Source organism: Centruroides vittatus, unplaced genomic scaffold (assembly GCF_030686945.1).
Source record: "Centruroides vittatus isolate TY-2023 unplaced genomic scaffold, ASM3068694v2 contig_918, whole genome shotgun sequence".
NCBI lineage: Eukaryota > Metazoa > Arthropoda > Arachnida > Scorpiones > Buthidae > Centruroides > Centruroides vittatus.
In genome coordinates this window covers 2,037,579-2,056,185 of record NW_027122605.1, presented here as the reverse complement: position 1 = coordinate 2,056,185, position 18,607 = coordinate 2,037,579, and positions in this window count along the sequence as shown.

Sequence of the window (18,607 nt, the reverse complement as noted above, 5' to 3'; positions counted from 1 at the left end):
GCATAATTTAACATAAGCAAAATAAACTCAGAAAATGTGAGAACTTAGACTACATATACTCTGTGACAACATACCCCTAGACGGGTATGTTGTCACAGGGTAACACAGTTTAAAAAAAAAATTAAAATTAAAAAAATAAATAAAAAGATTTTGACAAAAAATTATTGAATGTTCATATATTTATTATAAACCAAATCAAAAGATATGTAAGTGTATACATTTTCACTTAAACCTAAATAAATTGACATAGACCAGTGGTTCCCAACCAGTAGTCCGCAAGAGCTAAAATATGGTCCGCGAAAGATTTAAAACTTTTATTAATTTTAAAGTATTTCCACATTGATACAAACTGAATTTAATTTTTACTAAAAATGTTATGTTTTCTGTTATAACAGTACTGTTAAAGCATATTACTCTTGAGTTTAACGATTACTTATGTTAAGTTTTGATTAAAGTTTATTTTTCTTAAACCTTGTGGTCCCTGCTAACAACAATGAAATCAAAGTGGTCCCTGGTCTAAAAAAAGGTTGGGAACAGCTGTTATAGACCCTAAAAGTAGAAATGACTAAAAACTGTGACAACAGCCTCGGTCTCCCCTATCTTTTATTAACATGTGCAAGTCGATTATATTATGTATGGTCCGATAAATCATATTTGCCATCATAAATGTTTTAAAAACAACGTTAAGTTCTAACAAGTGAATTTATTTTATTTCATTTCATTTGTTGTTTGTATCAATAGATGAAGACTTAATTAAGCCTTTCTACTCTCGTCCATAGATTCGCCTCCGATTTTAATAAACCAACCATTTTGACCAAGACGATAAAGGTATCAGTTTGTCCCTCTAAAGTATTTGAATTAGGATGAGAACAGATTGAGAAATTTCCATTGTTAAATTAATCCGGATAAGTCAGGCTCTAATTTATCATTTGGACCATGTTCAGTAACACAGAATGCTAAGTAGAAAATCTAATTGGTTAGGAGGACGGAGCGTAGAATTGTTCTTACAGTAGTATCTTTGTACGGTTCCTGGGTTAGCGAGCCAATCAGTCTTATTTAAAATGGTGAAACAAGTAAAAATGATGATGTCAATTGTGACTATAATTTTAACATCGCTAAAGTAAACATAAATATACATATATACCTTTTTCCTTACACCAGCACGTACTGTACAACCATCTTTCAGACTTCTTTACATCTTTCAGCACGTACAACCATCCTTACACAGCACGTACTGTACAACCATCATCATACTTCTTCACATCTTTCAGATGAATAGTGCCTACAGCGATAATGCAACAGAAAGGATGACGTCACTAGCAAGTCATCATACAAATATTTATACTGACTAAATCTCTTAGAATTCTAGAAGTGGGCAAAATCATGAGTTTATTATAAACGAGTTTAGAATTGCAACATAACTAGACTTAAAATCTGCGGTTTTGAATATGGTTTCGTTTGTCCTATTGTAGACTTTGTTGAACCATGATGAACATGTAGAAAAATGCCTCTATACATGCAAAGTGGAAAGAGTTTAAAATAAAAAATAAAACAAAGCTATAATTGCCGAATAAATTGACAAATTCTCTGAGTAAATATATTCTGTCATTACCTTAGCTTTTAACGAAATTATTTTATACATACGTTAGGCTATACAGTTTTTTAATAAAGTAAATCAATGTAAAATTAATCTGTTCTTTGATTCTTAATAAACTTTTGTCATTTTTATTTGAATTATTTAAATTTACAGTTTTTACTGGAAGTTTTTACGGCCGTTTATTTGATTACGTGATATCGATATTAGTATTGTGAGTTGTTATTCGATGTATTAATCCCAAAGATCCGGTACCGCAATCAACTATTAAATAAATATATAGTTTATATTTAAATGTATTTAAAATTAAACAGAATTAAATTAAATTTATTAATCTATAATACATTGCTACTCAAACTGTCATCCGCTGATCAGTGCTGGTTCGCGAACGTTTTTGACCCGCTATGAGATTTCCTTTAAAATTTCATAATTTTTTGCATTAAGTTAATAAAACTATTTTAAAAAGTCTTTAAAATATATTAATTAATTTGTTTTGTTTTTACTATTTAAATACAGTGCCGGAGGTGAACTGGCGCTCGAAAACGGCCCGGGAAATTACTTGAAAATGGCCCACAAACCCATTTTTTCAAAATGATTACAATCAAATTCTGTTATTGTATTTTTCTTATCGATTCAGTCTAAAAATTAAAATTAAATCCGTTCTTCCGTTTTATAATTATTTTAATTAAATTTCACAAAAATATTGACCTTCGAGGGATTGAAATAAAAAAAACACTGCTTTAGTACATAATGGGCCATGCACCAATATATGACTGATTGAATTATTGAATTTTATTCAGAACACGGCCTGACTAGCAATGGAATTACTTTCCCAGTAAGTGATTGCAACATAATTCTAAGACCATTTAATTTTAACATTTATAAATAAAACTATGTAAAAATTTCTAGGTATATATTTATTTGTATAAAAAGTAACTATAAAATTCAATAAAGCTTTTCATTTATTTCTTTTATGCAACTTTATAAAAAATACCAAAATATTTGTAAATCTATTTTTCATAAATCAATTACAAAATGTTTATGGCATTACAATAATTATAACATTTCTCAATCGTTAAAAACTTGCTTGTAGGCACGAGAAATGGTTAAAATAATTATATTTACATTAAAAAATAATAATAATACAAGAAATATGATTAACGATGATGCTGTAAAACTGACAGTTGATGAGTGAACAATGACTAGATTCACAAGTTCATCTACCAGTTTCACGTATGTCCAATTTAAGTAAGCAAACTGACAGTTAAGATACTTCATATAATACTATAATAATTTTAAAATATATAGGCTTTTGTAAACAGATTATTTCTTACGTGTAGTAGAGTCATACTTAATTTAAAATTTATTTTTGCGTTAAAATTACTTTGAAATTGTTAAGATATTCGCTTCACAATGAACCTACAATACTTTCATTTTAAATCAATTTGATTTAATTCGTTTCAAAATGTTTCACGTGCGGCATATAGATATCATTTTGTTTCCAAATCACGAGAAGAAATACGGAAGTTTCTGAATGCTTCTTACACGTAAGTTATTAGCATCATTTGAATATTTAGATGTGTTGATATTGTGATTCGGTATCGATACTGAAAAGCCCATTACTTGATTATAACTTTATATATTTTTTAATAATATACAATTACATAATAAATATATAATTAGAAATGCTTACATAAGTTGACTTAGAGAAACATATATTAATAATAGCGATGTTGAGGCCGAAGTTTTAAACGCGAAAACGTGTACGTCGGACGTTGAGCGCCGCTTTCCTGTACGCCTAGAAATTTGACAATGGCGTTTGGAATGTCGAGCATGATTCTACTGACTTTCCAAACGCCATTGTCAAACTTCTAGGCGTACAGGAAAGCGGCGCTCAACGTCCGACGTACACGTTTTCGCGTTTAAAACTTCGGCCTCAACCTCGCTAATATTTCTGCGGTTTGTAATTACTGTGTAGAGAAATAGAACGATTACCAGATGGTAGTCATTAATTTGTATATAAAAATTATATTTTTCATGTTATGCATTACTTTCATTCGAAAAATAAAATCATTTATCATTTCAAACAAGTCGCTATATAAACTAATTACGATTAATAAAAAGAATTTATCAAATTAGTAGAATATTTAAACATGTAAAATATTCAGATTTTTATTATATTTTATTAAAATAATAGGCCTATATTTTAATAAAACATATATTCTAGCTACAATTTATAATATAGAAAATATTTTAAAAATGAATGGTAATATAGAGACATTTTACCTAAATCTCAATGTGAGTTGCGCACGTACAGTACAGCATCTAATTTTATCTCCACTTTTGAAACAATTATGTATTTCGACTACTTTTCTCAGAAGTACTTGTTAATAATTGAAAGGACAGCTTAAATATGTAAACGTATTGCATAACAGTAACATTTAATTACGTTCGTTTGAGGTTGAATTATAAGGAATTAAACAATATTTTTACACTAAAATGGACATTTTTATAGAATAAAAAGAGAGCAAACATTTTATTACCATTTATTTAAAGAACTAATTTGTGCAATTATCTGAAAAAGTAGAATTTTTAATTAAAATAATGTAAATATATATAATCTAACATAATTAGAAAATTATTTGTAAAAGGAAATATAAATGTTCTTTATAATGAATTATTAAAGATTTCATATTATTGAAATAGATGTTTTGAAAAAAATATCAATATATGCTACTTTAATGGCATAATTCTTCGTCTTAATTCTAATATTTTATAATCCAAGACACATCAAAAAACATCCAGGAATTAATAACCTTCTAAATGCAATGGTTCAAAAAAAACCTTTTAAAACAATCTTTGTATTTTCTTTATAAAATTCAGGGCAAAATAATTTTTTGGAATTAATCTTATTCTGTTCTATTTAAAACCGGTATTATGATTTCATTAGTTCGAGCTATAAATTTGAATAGTTTCGTTATAGCTCAGTTTTATCGGTTAAACCAACGATGTTTAATACATAAATGTAAGACACTCATTATTTACGTTGTGTTTTTTAAATTATTTGTAAAGCCGACGTTTAGTTTTTTTATAACCTTGTTTTGAAAAACAGTGATAAAAAATTAAACGTAAAGTCGTTAACGTCCTTACTTGGACTATCACTTGATCATTTGTTCATACATTTAGCAGAACTACTTAAAATGGAGATTTGAAGCTAGTGAAGTCGGTAACTTTGTCTGTAAAGTGGTTTTAATACATAAAATTTGGGTTCTTCGAACAAGTGGTAATCTCTTAGAATTAACTAAATTTTTAACTTTGTTTGGCGTTAATAATGTTTTAAAAATCCTTAAAATATATTTTTTTTAGAAAAATTTGAAAAGATTAAAATTTATGAATCCGTTTTAAAGTTTTATAGACTTATAACCCTATACGACTTTTGTTTAAATGACTTGTATAAAATTATGTAAGATAATTAATTAAAACCCTTATTTATTTTCAATGAAAAACCTAAAATTATTTTTAAAAAATTTTTTACATGTTACCATAACAAGCTTTATTAATAAAAGTCACGATAATAATAAAATTCGACTATACAGTATATTCTCATATGTTTTCCTTGTCGTGCAGAACAAACGTTTTCAGCAATTTTTTGTCTTCTTCGGAATCCGAAAATTTAAATTTAAGTAATTTAAAATTTTCTTTAAAAAACAAAAAGAAAATTGTCTTATCTTTTTAAAAAAGACAAAAATTGTCGAAAATGTTTGTTCCGGACAATAAAGCATGTTAGAATAAACAGTGGAAGTTTGTTGTTATAGTTACTAAGAAAAGAATGAAAGAAAAGCAATTATTGTTTACATTTTTAAATCAGTAAACAAATCTAAAAATAACTCAAGTAACATATACAAATAAATTGTTATTATTATTATTATTTTTTACAATAAAAAATTTTTTAAAAAAAATTACTGTTTTGCATCGTTGCTTCAATTCTATATGCCATTTTAAAACTGAAAAAGATGACATTTTTTTAAATTCAATGTTTCCTTTGTTCTGAATAATTAAAGAAACATAAAACATTGGATCTGTCATATACGGAAATATCCTTAAAGTTCATTTTAATATAATGTACAATTTCTAAAACATATCTATAGGCCTATATAAAGTACGATAATAAACATGCTAAAAATTTACACGTAAATAATTGTATTAAATTTAAACTATAAACCACTTAAATTATTTTATTTTTATTCATTCAAACAAATTTCTTTCCAAATACATTAATCAAATTTGACTAAATTGGGTTACAAATGTGTTATGTAATCCATGTAGCAAATTTAGTAAAAACAAAAAATCAAGATTTGTGTTTCATCATCTCTCGTATCAATTCACTTAAGACCTAAAAAAACAATAAAAACTTTTGACACCTTAAACATTTTTAAAAATCTAAAACAGGAAATTGAATCATAACTTTTACAATAACTCCAATTACATTTGGTTTTGAAACAATGATCTGAGAGTTGTATAATGTTAATATATTAAAATAAAATCTTCCATTCATGCTATATATATATATATATATATATATATTAACAAGCTTACGATTGAGAAAAATGCAAAATACATAGATTTATATAGGCTAATTGGATAAGCAGCCTACGCATTCGACCGTTATGATTGTATTTGTGCTACATTATTGTATTAACAAATACTATGAGATTTAAATAAATCATTTTGTGTAAATCCAATTTACTGGCTAAATAAAGATTTACAGAAAATTTTAAAATGTTTTTCATGTAATAAGTTCTACATAAAGTTAAATGATAAGCAATTGATCTGGCTAAAGAAATTGCTTTTGGAAGTCGTCAGTCAATAAACATCAACAAAAACAGGTTATTAAGAAGGCTTGTCATCTGGTTTGATTTAAACTAGACCTTCCCATTTCGAAAGCATAAACAGTGCAAATGTGAATCATTATTGTAAATATAAATAAATAATTTTTGTTTCTACATCAGATATTTTATTTTAGAATGACTGAATCTGTTTTAAAATTTGAATCATTGGATTCTGTAAAATGCTATTGACCTAGATACACGCTACTAACTTATAGGTGTAAATATAATCACAAATTAAAATAACTTAAACAATTTATACTTCATCGTCTCTTTAAAAGTTGTCTATAAAATGGAATAGTTTTATAAGGTAATAAACAACTACACAACTATTTGTACAAAATACTATGTAATTTATAAAAAAGGGGGATCATAATTGTCGAATTTCACAACAGTAATGCAAGTTGCATGATAATTGACAGTTTTAAACGTTACGTTTTATAAAATCAATTACATTAAGCTATAGTGGGCTTGTTACACGGCAATGTTGTGCAATGAAATATTCGCAACATTACTTCACATCAAAGATATTTTTATCCAAAACTTAATTTTAAAACTATTTACGCGGTATTGTAAAATCGCTAAAAATATTTTATGCATAAAATTTCCCATTAAAATGCATGAAAAACTTATTCTGCATCTCGTCACGATAATAATAGTTCAAAAAGTTACGTTAAGATTCCGTGATTCTTTCCTATTACTGTACAGATCCACATCCAGTTTTGTGTTACAGACATTACAAGAATTAGGCAAAGTTTCACATCTAAACAGAATGTCATATAAACAGTTTGAGCATTTTGATTAATTTAAATTTATAGATAAATGGTTAATCGCAAAAGTTGTTTTTTTAAATTCGTAAAATTTTAATGATAAATTTTTATAGGAAACTCAAACATAAAACGAACAGTTAAACACTAGGCCTATATCAGAGCAATACATTATCCTAATATTTGTCGACATTATAGTCTACATTATTTCAGGTCATGTCTATGCAGGGCCATCGAGAAGGGGACTGGAGATATTTTCTCGAGCCCGGAGAAAACTTAGGAACCTGTAGTTGTTTTTATTTTTATAAAATTAATGTTACTTCTATTAATAGAAAATAAAATCTTTAAAGCTGATTTTTATTAATTAACATTCTATGTATTTTATTTGTTTAAAAAAGAATGGTTAAAGAAGCCATCTCCTCTCTCGAGCCCAGTAGCGTGTTATCCTATGGGTAAAAAATGCAATTGCTTCAGGCCTCCACCAATAGAGGCCCCAAACCAATCTTTTATAAACTCATTACTGCAGGAAGAATATCGAAATTGAAATTTGAGCCATATCTGGAGAACCTAGATTGTAAGTATGTCGCAAGGTGCACTGGCACAGTGCAGAGGTCGCGTTAAAAACCGAAAAAACTACCAGGGATTTCCCCCAAAAAAATTCCCCCGAAGAAAAACGTTTGAAGTCAACACTGGAGTCAACACAGGAGGCCCCTAATTCAAATCTACGTGGACCCCCATGAAGCTGTAACGTAACGCTGTTCAAGTCCCATACAAGCGGCCCTATGTTTATGCAAATACACTACAATCATTCTTTCACAGATGTTAAAAAAACGATGAAAACTGAATTTTAACCTTTCCAATAAAATTTTATTAAATAAATTTAATAAAATTTAACTTAACATATCTTTTAATTATTAATAGAATCAATTCGAAGAGTATCAAAAATTAAATATCTGCCATACCATTAAATACTGCATTTAATAGTTTGGCAGATATTAAGTAGGCCTATATTTTAAGTAAATAAGATTAATTAATGTTTTAATTAAAAACTAACTATTAATAAATATTAAATATTGTAACAAAAATTTGATGAGCTTATTAAAATTTCTGGTAGATAATAAAATGTATTTGACGTGGCACAATTTATCCAACGCTATTTTAATTGGTTTTATTGCTCAACACATTAACTAAATAAAAATAAATTTGAAGTTAAAGAAGAAAAAAGATTAATGAATATTTTAATGATTTCTAAATATTTTTCAATCTTTTTAGATAAATATATATATATATATATTTATCTATATATTCTATTATCTATATATATATATATAGGCCTATATTTTATATACAGAAACCAAAAACGTTAACTATATTACTCTGTAATGAGTCTTTCCGTCCTTAAAATTTATTTTTATTTCATTTGAACTTTTCCTATACGTTATAACAGCTGGATCACACATATTCCGCAACATTGCGGAGTATTTATCGTCACTCGACGTCTCAGTTAACGATATCTTGCAAATAATATTATTTTTGATTTTTTACCAGGAATAAAAATCTAAATAGTTTAACAAGCGAGTATAAACAAAATTCTTTCATTGGAATTTTTCTACAATAAATATTCTTGAAATTTTGTTTCTTTTGCGTCATTACTTGCAACCCACGCGACATTAATTTAAGAAATGTATCAAAATATGAATAATTCTATTGCGAAAGTGGATAAATTTTGATTATTTTATATCAATATCTTGTTGTATATTTGTACGTGATGCGATGCCGCTACAATGCGCGTAGTCATTCTAACAGTTTCTATATAATTAAATTTAGAAATGGTGAAGGCCACGCAAAAATATTCCATTCGGAATGCCCTTCTGGAATATACTGTCATCAACAGTCTTTTTTTAAATAAACAATTTTTAAGAAATAAAAAACAATGAACAATGATAAGCAATTGCTTATGGATGTTAATACAAAGGCTATTATTTTTGGAAGTTCTCTTGAAAGTTGAAGATAATCTTATTTCATTCACATAGGCCCAATTCAAATCTATACACTGTACTGTATAACGATAAAATCAAATGATATATTTTATATTAATAAAATAAATAAATTTGAAAAGATTTCAAGTTAATAAATTAAAAATTTATAGACGTTTCTTTTTTAAAATTTTTATACATTTAAAAACAGAAGCATTAAGATTAGACACTTTTCGCTTAGATATTTTAAAATAACAAAATAAAATGACTGTTACTAATTATATTATTATCAAAATAGATAAGTATTAAAATTTGTTTTAAGTCATTTATATTAGCAAGTCTCAAAATCAGTCGTGCAATTAATTCACTGAATAATCGATTTCTTTCCTATTTTTAAAAAATTGTTCTATAAAGTATTTCGAGATAACACAAAAGGAAATCAAATTTTTACTTCTGTAAATTATAAAAACTTCTTCCTTGTTCTCAGAAACAATTTCCTATATTAATGTTTTACTTATGCAGCCATTTAGCTAGATGTTTTATATAGGTTTACATTAATTTACATTATAAATATAATTAATGTTCTTTGAATCCATTTAAAAATAACGCTCATTTATGATATACTTCGTAGCCTGTGTTTTATGTGCTATATAAATTGTCTCTGAAACTCTATATTTTACTTTATTTGTTTTTTCCTTACTGATAAAATTTGTCTTACAAGGAAGCTAAAAAACTACAGTGGCTAATATTTTCACTTTATTAATACAGTATTAAGAATAAAAAGAAATTTAATATCGAAATATTCAGCAAGTTGAACTTAAGCGGAACAAAAATGGAATATTTTTTTAAACAAATCATTTCTGTTTACACTTTAGAATTAGACTTCACTATCGACGTTTGTTCTTTTATACAAATCCTAAAGAATCAAACAAATAACTGAAACATTTGCTATTTTATCAAACGGAAAGCTCATTGTAATGTATTATAAATGCGCAACTATTGAAGAGCAACATCAAATACCGTTCAGGAAATGAAGTTTTCTTTATCTAATTCAATAAAGTAATGAATAATATTGTTTCGCACAGTAGGAGTATATTATATCAAATTATTCAGAATTAAAAGTCAAACTTAAAGAACTGCAGCAGAATTATAACACATAAATAAACAATATAAGTTCCAGTTTGATTTCTTAACTTTGGAAATATCTCTCCTTATAAGAGTTATATGATCTATTTATCCTTCATATTCATTCTAAAGTAAATTATTTTTAAATAAATAAATATTATATATATATATATATATACTGTATATTATTATGTCTATGTACAGTAACCTACATATGTATAATTATAAAAATATTTAAGTTATACACTACGGATAACATTATCCTATTAGCATGTAAAATGCATAATTAAATGTTTTATAATTATAATTTATGTACCAAAATTTTTTGTTGTAATATAGGAATACGTCAAACTTATGTTTTTTCCCTCGATTAATTTGTAATGTGTAATTAAATTAAAACTTGTATAGGAGAAGAAAACCGAACTAGATTTCAACGCCTACTCAATGGGAATATTGAGTACAGGTTGACGTTTTATGCTAGTATAATTATTTATGTATTTATTAACGTATTTATGTATTAAATGTATAATATCCACTGTTTTTAATAAGCGTCAATAATAATGATAATTAAAAATTTTTATTTTTACAACATATGAATGTAGAACACACAGGAGCTTATAATTAGTAAATAAGAATGTATTCATATTCAAATAGCTTCTCTTATTTACTCTTATAAAATGAAAACGTCGAAGAATATTAATGTTTAAAAGTTATAAAGTAAGTTATTGTATTTTATAACATGTTTTGAATAGAAGATATTTGAGAAATATTTCTTTATAATTCATATGCCATGTCTTACAATCCGAGATAATCAGAGATGTAACAAAAAGTATATTGTGAATATACTATATATAAATAGAAAATATAAAGAGTGTGTACGATAGGTTAAATAGGAAAAAATAAAAAAGTGTGCCTAGAGTATTAAAAAACTGTTCGATTGAAAACTACATTTTATATTCAATGATTTATTCACTCGAGTTTTATTAACTCGAATTTAAAAAAATAATAATAAAAGTAGAATATATCTACATTTTTTATATAGAAATAATTAAATATCTATATTAAAATAAATATAAATACTGTATTTATAAATTGTAAATAAGTCTTTTAATCTCAAATAAAGAAATGTTAATACATATATTCGTAATAATAAATTATAATGATATAAAACTAATTATAAGTAGCACATAATATAATATATACTGTATCCGACATTGTTATTTCCCTGGGTGACTTGTATAAACTTTTGATGAATCATCGACGGTTTGATTTTCATCGATATTGGTGACAAAGAAAATCGATAAAACGACTTGCAAATAATTTACATTAATACGCTTACTAATTCACTTTCAATTAAAATTAAGTCGGTTATAAACATATTCACGTAATCTTTTTTTTTTTTTTTTTTTGAAACCAAATTAAGATAATTAATTTACAAGCTGGCGAAATTAAATAATCTCATTTATCAGTTTGAGATCCGATTGTATGCAAAATGTAAGTATAAAAAATGACGTGTCTGTCACACAATCCTCTTCGTAAAACGTCTAATGCGGTGCAATGACAAACAAAACATGTAGATGCGACAGGACGGGACGCGACGCGAAAGATATAGCCGACAAAAAACAGTAACAACATCCGTTTCCGGTAGTAGACCATTCTCAGAATCAATAGATCAGATTACATGACTCTGACGAAATTCTGACGCCAAAATCGTTTACAATTGTTAAGTTGTTCTTTAGTATTAGAGGCTACATCTGCCCGTCGTAGACCGACATCCAGATGTTACTTCAAAATTTGAAATATATTCTCTATTTTGCGGATATTTATTAAAATTTCCAGAATGACTCTTTTCACGATGACAATATTTTCTATAAATGAATATGCGAAGTATTATAAAGTATAAATATTAATATTTAGCGATAAAATCTGCAGCCTTTATACAATACGATATTGTAGGATGAGGCACGTAAAAGGATGCCACACAACCCATTTGTACGCCCTAATGCGTGTCGAAAGGTGTAACATTTTTTCTCGAACTAAAACATTTTTTCACGCCCCAACGAGTAAACATTTACATATCTGCAAAGTTTCGTATAATTTTCAAACAAGAAGTAATAATAATTAGGATTAAATAAATAAATAATTCAAAAGAATATTTTATATTAATAAGTATGGTTTATTTCTATAGTTTAAACAAAAATAATTATCACTTTAAAATTTCCATCTATAGGCTGCAGGACTACAGTAAACACCGAAGTGAATTTAAAAAATTATGTGCTATATTCTAATCACAAAACGTTTATTTTTAACATTGAAAATTCAATTCTTTTTTATAAATACTCAAATACTTAAATAATAATACTATCTTTCTCTATTAATTTTTAAAAGTTTATTCGAATCGACATAAACCTCCAAGTACTGAAAACTCCTTCCGAGTTTATTACAATACTTTTATCAGTTTTTATCCTTGTGTTCCTTACCAATCCTCTATAAAATTCTCGCTTTTAACTAATTTTCTTCTAACAAATTAGTTATTTTTTCATTCACAATTTATATAAAAGTGTGCATTTCATAAATAAAAATATTATATAAAAGCATATAACAGTCTTTTATAATAATTATTAATTTACATTTTCAATTTTTAAAACACGGGCACCTTTAAAACATAAACATTTTAAAGTCAAAGGATTTACATTGGAAGATTTTTAAGTAACTGCAAATGATCTCGATTCAAATTCTCGTAGATTTTCATCGATAGTGGGATAGATGCGAGTTTCGAATCCTCGCCAACTTATTGTTAGAGCCAAATTAAATTATTTAATATTTGGAGAAACGAAAAGAACACAAAATTCCTATTGATAAAAACTTACTTGAATTTATTTGGATTAGAAATATAACCAGTAATAAGTCATATTTATACTTTTAAATTTTATAACTGGAAGTCCAAAATATTTGAATTTATCGTAAACTAATTTTGTATTCTATTTGATTTTAAAATCCTCTTTGTTTAAGAAATGTTTCTGTTCAGGTAGAGCATTTACACATTTTGGAAACCTGACAAGTAAGATAATGAGATTAGAAGTGATATTTTCTTAAGATGGAAAACTGCAGTTTGTATAAAAAGATAAACTAAAGCAAATTAAAGATAAAAAGATATCATTTGGAAAGAATGATATCTGTAAAATTTTCTTTAATGTTTAGGTTAGAACTCCTTATAAAGAAAGGATAATAAAAATGTGACATGTAAAGGGAAAACAGGTATTTATAAAGTTTCCATTAGAAACAGAAAATAAGTACAATGCAAATTAAAAAATAATAATTTTATGGGTAAAAATAGGACAAAAGTCTAGAATAATATTTTTCGGATTTTTGTAAATTCTTAGAAGTTATCTAAAGTTACCCGCTGTTATTTCTGGAAAGTCGTGATTGACAAGTCGATAAGTAATTATAGAAAGTAATTTTACCACAAAACGGTAACTGTTATTTTTATAAATAACATAAAAATGAATGTTTGACGTTCTTACATAGTGAAAAGAAAGAATAACAAATATAATTTAATATACAATATGAAGCTACAAAATAAAAATATTCCTCATTCGAATCAAGACACGATATTATCATAAAGTTTTGAAACAGCTTCAATAATAAAAACAACAGAATTTATCTTCTATAAGTATTAGACGTTAATGGTGCGGTTTTTTGTATATATTGCTTAAGTATCAATTTCCCTTGAAAATTTTCTTTTTTTCAATAGATTAATTGATTTAACTTCACAGTTAGTTTAACCGTAGTTATTTCGTCTGTACCGCCTTTCATCAGAGACAAAGACTATTGGGTTTTATTCACATTATTCTTTATTTCACTATGCATTTCGGGTGCAATCTTTTCTGTTTATTTTGCGTCCCTCATCAGGTGTTACAATTATTATAATTATTACATTATTTAGATTGATTTAACACAAATTAATGTAAGGGATTATTTCAAATTTTATTATAATAATTGTAATAACTCTTTATGACTAGTCCAAAAAAAAACTGTAATAATCTTTTATAACTTGTATATATTAAGAAACCCATCTACAATAATTAATGTAACAAATGTATTCTCTACCAATTGTAGAAATGTAACACCTGATGAGGGACGCAAAATAAACAGAAAAGATTGCACCCGAAATGCATAGTGAAATAAAGAATAATGTGAATAAAACCCAATAGTCTTTGTCTCTGATGAAAGGCGGTACAGACGAAATAACTACGGTTAAACTAACTGTGAAGTTAAATCAATTAATCTATTGAAAAAAAGAAAATTTTCAAGGGAAATTGATACTTAAGCAATATAAACAGAATTTATATATTGTTCATAACAGAATTCGTATGTAGAATTCCGATGAACGGTGCCAAAATCATGCCGTAATATTGAATAATATGGCATGATTTCGGTAACGAGATTGTATAAATGAAACAGCATTATAGTAATTTTTTAGAGCTGCATTCAGATTGTATGTTGAATATACATAATTACGCGTGTTTATTAGAATTGTCAATTTAACCAACTATTAATTTATAAATCTATACTTTTCTTGTAAGATTATAAAATAACTTTTAGAAAATTCATAGATGTTAATTTAAAACCGTGTATAAATTTATTAGCAGACTACGCGACTTTGTATACATATTTTATGTAGTTAAATTATAACCATACCGAAATTAACAATATGAAGCTGCTCAAAAATTTAACTTTTCGTTTCTATTCCGTTTTTCAAATCTCAATATGTAATCGGTTCAAACGCCATTATTCTCTAGGAATTATCACATCCCCAGACTCCAAAAGTACAAGCCAATCAACAACTTTATTTTACCCAGATGCATTTCGGAAATTACAATATTTCCCTCCTCAGTGGGCTCTCTTTCAAACAAGCCTAACGAAGCACAAACACTTTTTTGATACTATTACACGATATTTAATATTCCAATCGTTTTTTTTTTCCTATTTCCATAATAAAATCATTTTTTCCTGTGCTTTTCTTTAACCATATACATTCCTTACAGTCATTACTTTCATTTGTTGTTTCTCACCTCATTCACCATCACTCCTACTGCAACTCGAGGAGGATTATTGATGAATGAGAGCTACCACTACAGAAAAAAACAATGACACTCTGTTCAGAAACAATACCAGAATGGAAGATTACGATCCGGTATAGATTTTTGACTTATCTTTTAGTACAGTGTTTCTCAACCGCCGGACCGCGAAAAGAATTTCACCAGCCTGCAAAAAAATATTTGACCATGCTGGATTATGCGTGAAATTTAAATAGTAATTTAGAGTTACTGTACTTACTTTGTTACGTACGGTAACCCTAGATAAGCATTATATAAGGGTAATAAATAAGCATAATTCACAATCATAAATAATTACCAGTTAAGAAAAAGGTTGAAAATCACTGCTTTAGTGGATAAGTGGATAATTTTTCATCCTTTTTTTAAAAATTATTATATAAAAATTGACTATGAATCATCAAGATATTTTTGTTATAAATTCGAATAAAATTATTCGATCATCGGAATGCACAGAGTATTTGATGTATAAAATCTTATTTTAACAACGGTAACATTAGAATAATGAGTCATCTCTAGTTCGCATTATCGATTTTCTACTGATGAAAGAGGTGAATTTTATCAATGATCAATGATTGTATCAATCAAAAACAATATGTATATATTAATACGTAAAAGACACATTTTATAATAAATAATAGATTATAAACCGTCGATATTTTTATCTCAATTTTAATGTAATATACGTGGTTTTTCCCCTCATATTACCAATGCTTTATATGTTTAAAGCATTAGAATAATAAATGTTTAATGGACTGAGTGATTCACAAAAAGCATTAGAAGTTATATACACACATAGACGCGTGTCTCCACAAATTTCAATAGCGTTTTCTGGTAATTTCGAATAATTGCTCGAGACACAGCATACATTCTTTATAGGAATTATAATTCCATTTATCGAAAATGTTTACGTCAATAACATTTCACTTTAAAAATGGAAGGATTAAATGAATTCGATCGAAGAAATGTAATCGACAGATTTTATAATGAATATCGCGAAAATGGGAAATCTTATACAGTTAAACATTTCTCTACAATGAGAGCTCCATGGCGTGTAGTGTAGAGCATCATTCCAAGAGCAGATCAAGGGAAATCTGAAAGGAAAAGTGATCGAAAGAGAAGAAAAATGAACCAATTGGAAGAAACTGAGAAAAGTTGGTCAAACGCTTAGAAAAATGGGAAGAAAGTTCAAAATTTCACATGGATATATTCTCCAGATTCTGAAGAAATGTCAAATGATTCTCAAGAAGTAGAAGTCTGCTTCAAAATACACAACGAAGCGACTTGCTACTCAAAAACCGAAGCTGCCGAAGCTGCGTGATGAAGTCGAGTAATCTTGATGTGGTTATGGACGACGAGTCCTATTTCACTTTTGACGGAAGTGAACGTGCTGATAACGATTACTAATTCATTAAAGAAGGATTAAATGTTGATTCTGAAGTCCAATTCAACCGACAAAGTTTCTTCGAATCTTCTGGTTTGGCTAGCATTCAGTCAAATAGAATGTTCACGGGTCTCGTCATTACCAAGAAAAAGTGTGACAACGAATGCTTTCAGAAGAGGCTTGTAGCCTTTCTAAAGGAATACTATCCTGGCCACGGATTTGTCTTCTGGGCAGATATGGTCATCGCCCAATAAGCTTTCGACTCAGTTGCCAAGTTGAATTATTACGGAATTCGACACATCTCCCGTGAAGCCAACGTTAACAATAACCAAAATGTCTCAATCGGTCTCGGTTGAAACGTTTGCAACCGAGACCGATTGAGACATTTTGGTACTAACTGAAGCAAAAAGTTTATGAAAATGATTGGGAAACTGGATCTGCGAAGGAGCCGAATAACAGGATTAAAGCCAAACTTCGTCACTTCAAAGCTGAATGTTAATGGAACGAATTAAGACTAAAGTTCGAATTGAAGCCGACCGCAGTCCTAATCATGCCATCCGAAAGTTAAACAACCTATTTGTAACCAAAAAATCTTACTTTAAAATAAATAATGAATTTTAAACAACTATAAAATTTGTGCAAATTTTATGATACACACCCTTAAGTAATCTAAATTTCTTTGTTTGTGTCCTGTAAGCACTCTTTTTTCCAGGCCCATTGAGGGTTCGGCCAAACCTACAATAGCCAAACTCCCTTTTGGCACGGTAGTGAAGGATGGGGTTGACCTATCCGGAACAGACAACCCAAGAAAAATTCATATGGTTGTTCGCTTGGATTCAATCCCGGGTCCCCAGAGCAGTAAGCTGACACCTTAACCGCTTCAGCCATAGTTGGGGACTGAAGTATCCGTACTTCTCATAAAATATTAAGTGTTTTACTCATGCCTATCGATGCCTATTGTAGATTCGTTAAGAGACAGTCGGGTTATGAGGCATGAGGCTTGACACATTTGGGACAGACAGCACATGATAAATTCTTGAAGCTCCTAATTCGGACTCGAGCCCGAATCCACTGAAAGCGAAAGTTTGACGACCTTACTGCATCGATGTTTTAATCAACTTCAGTATGCAAAATTCTTGAAATTTATATCAAAGTACCTTGTAAATTTATATAAATATAATTAATAATTAACGAATGAGTGATGAACTTCTTAGTATTAGATTATAACGAAACACATTGATGATCAAATTTAATAAATGTATATGAAGTTGCTGTTCAAACTGTTGGGAAGACACACCAGAATAAAAATCAGTTCAGAATTCGAATTCCGGGGATAAAGTTAAATATATTTTTTTCCATCAGTCACCATTGGGATGGCGATTTGAAAGCCACGTCAGTTCGAATTTTTACCTCTAGATAAACCATAAGCAAGATTAGAACGGAATAAAAGTGAATTCTTACCGTCACCAAACTAACCATTAAAATGTACTTTGTCGTACATATATTGATAAATGTCTATTTATTTACAAATATAAAAACATATAGTAACTTTATATTTTATTTTTATAATAAAATTTTCAAATTTTATTATAAAATTTGTTTTATTCTGTAGTTAGTAAACGGATTCGAAACTAAGCAGTGCTGCCATCTATTGAGTAAATTAATATTACATTTTTATTTTTATTATGTATTTATTTTAATCCAAATCAAAACAATCTATAATTAACTTTATTACACATTAAAATAATATAGTAATTG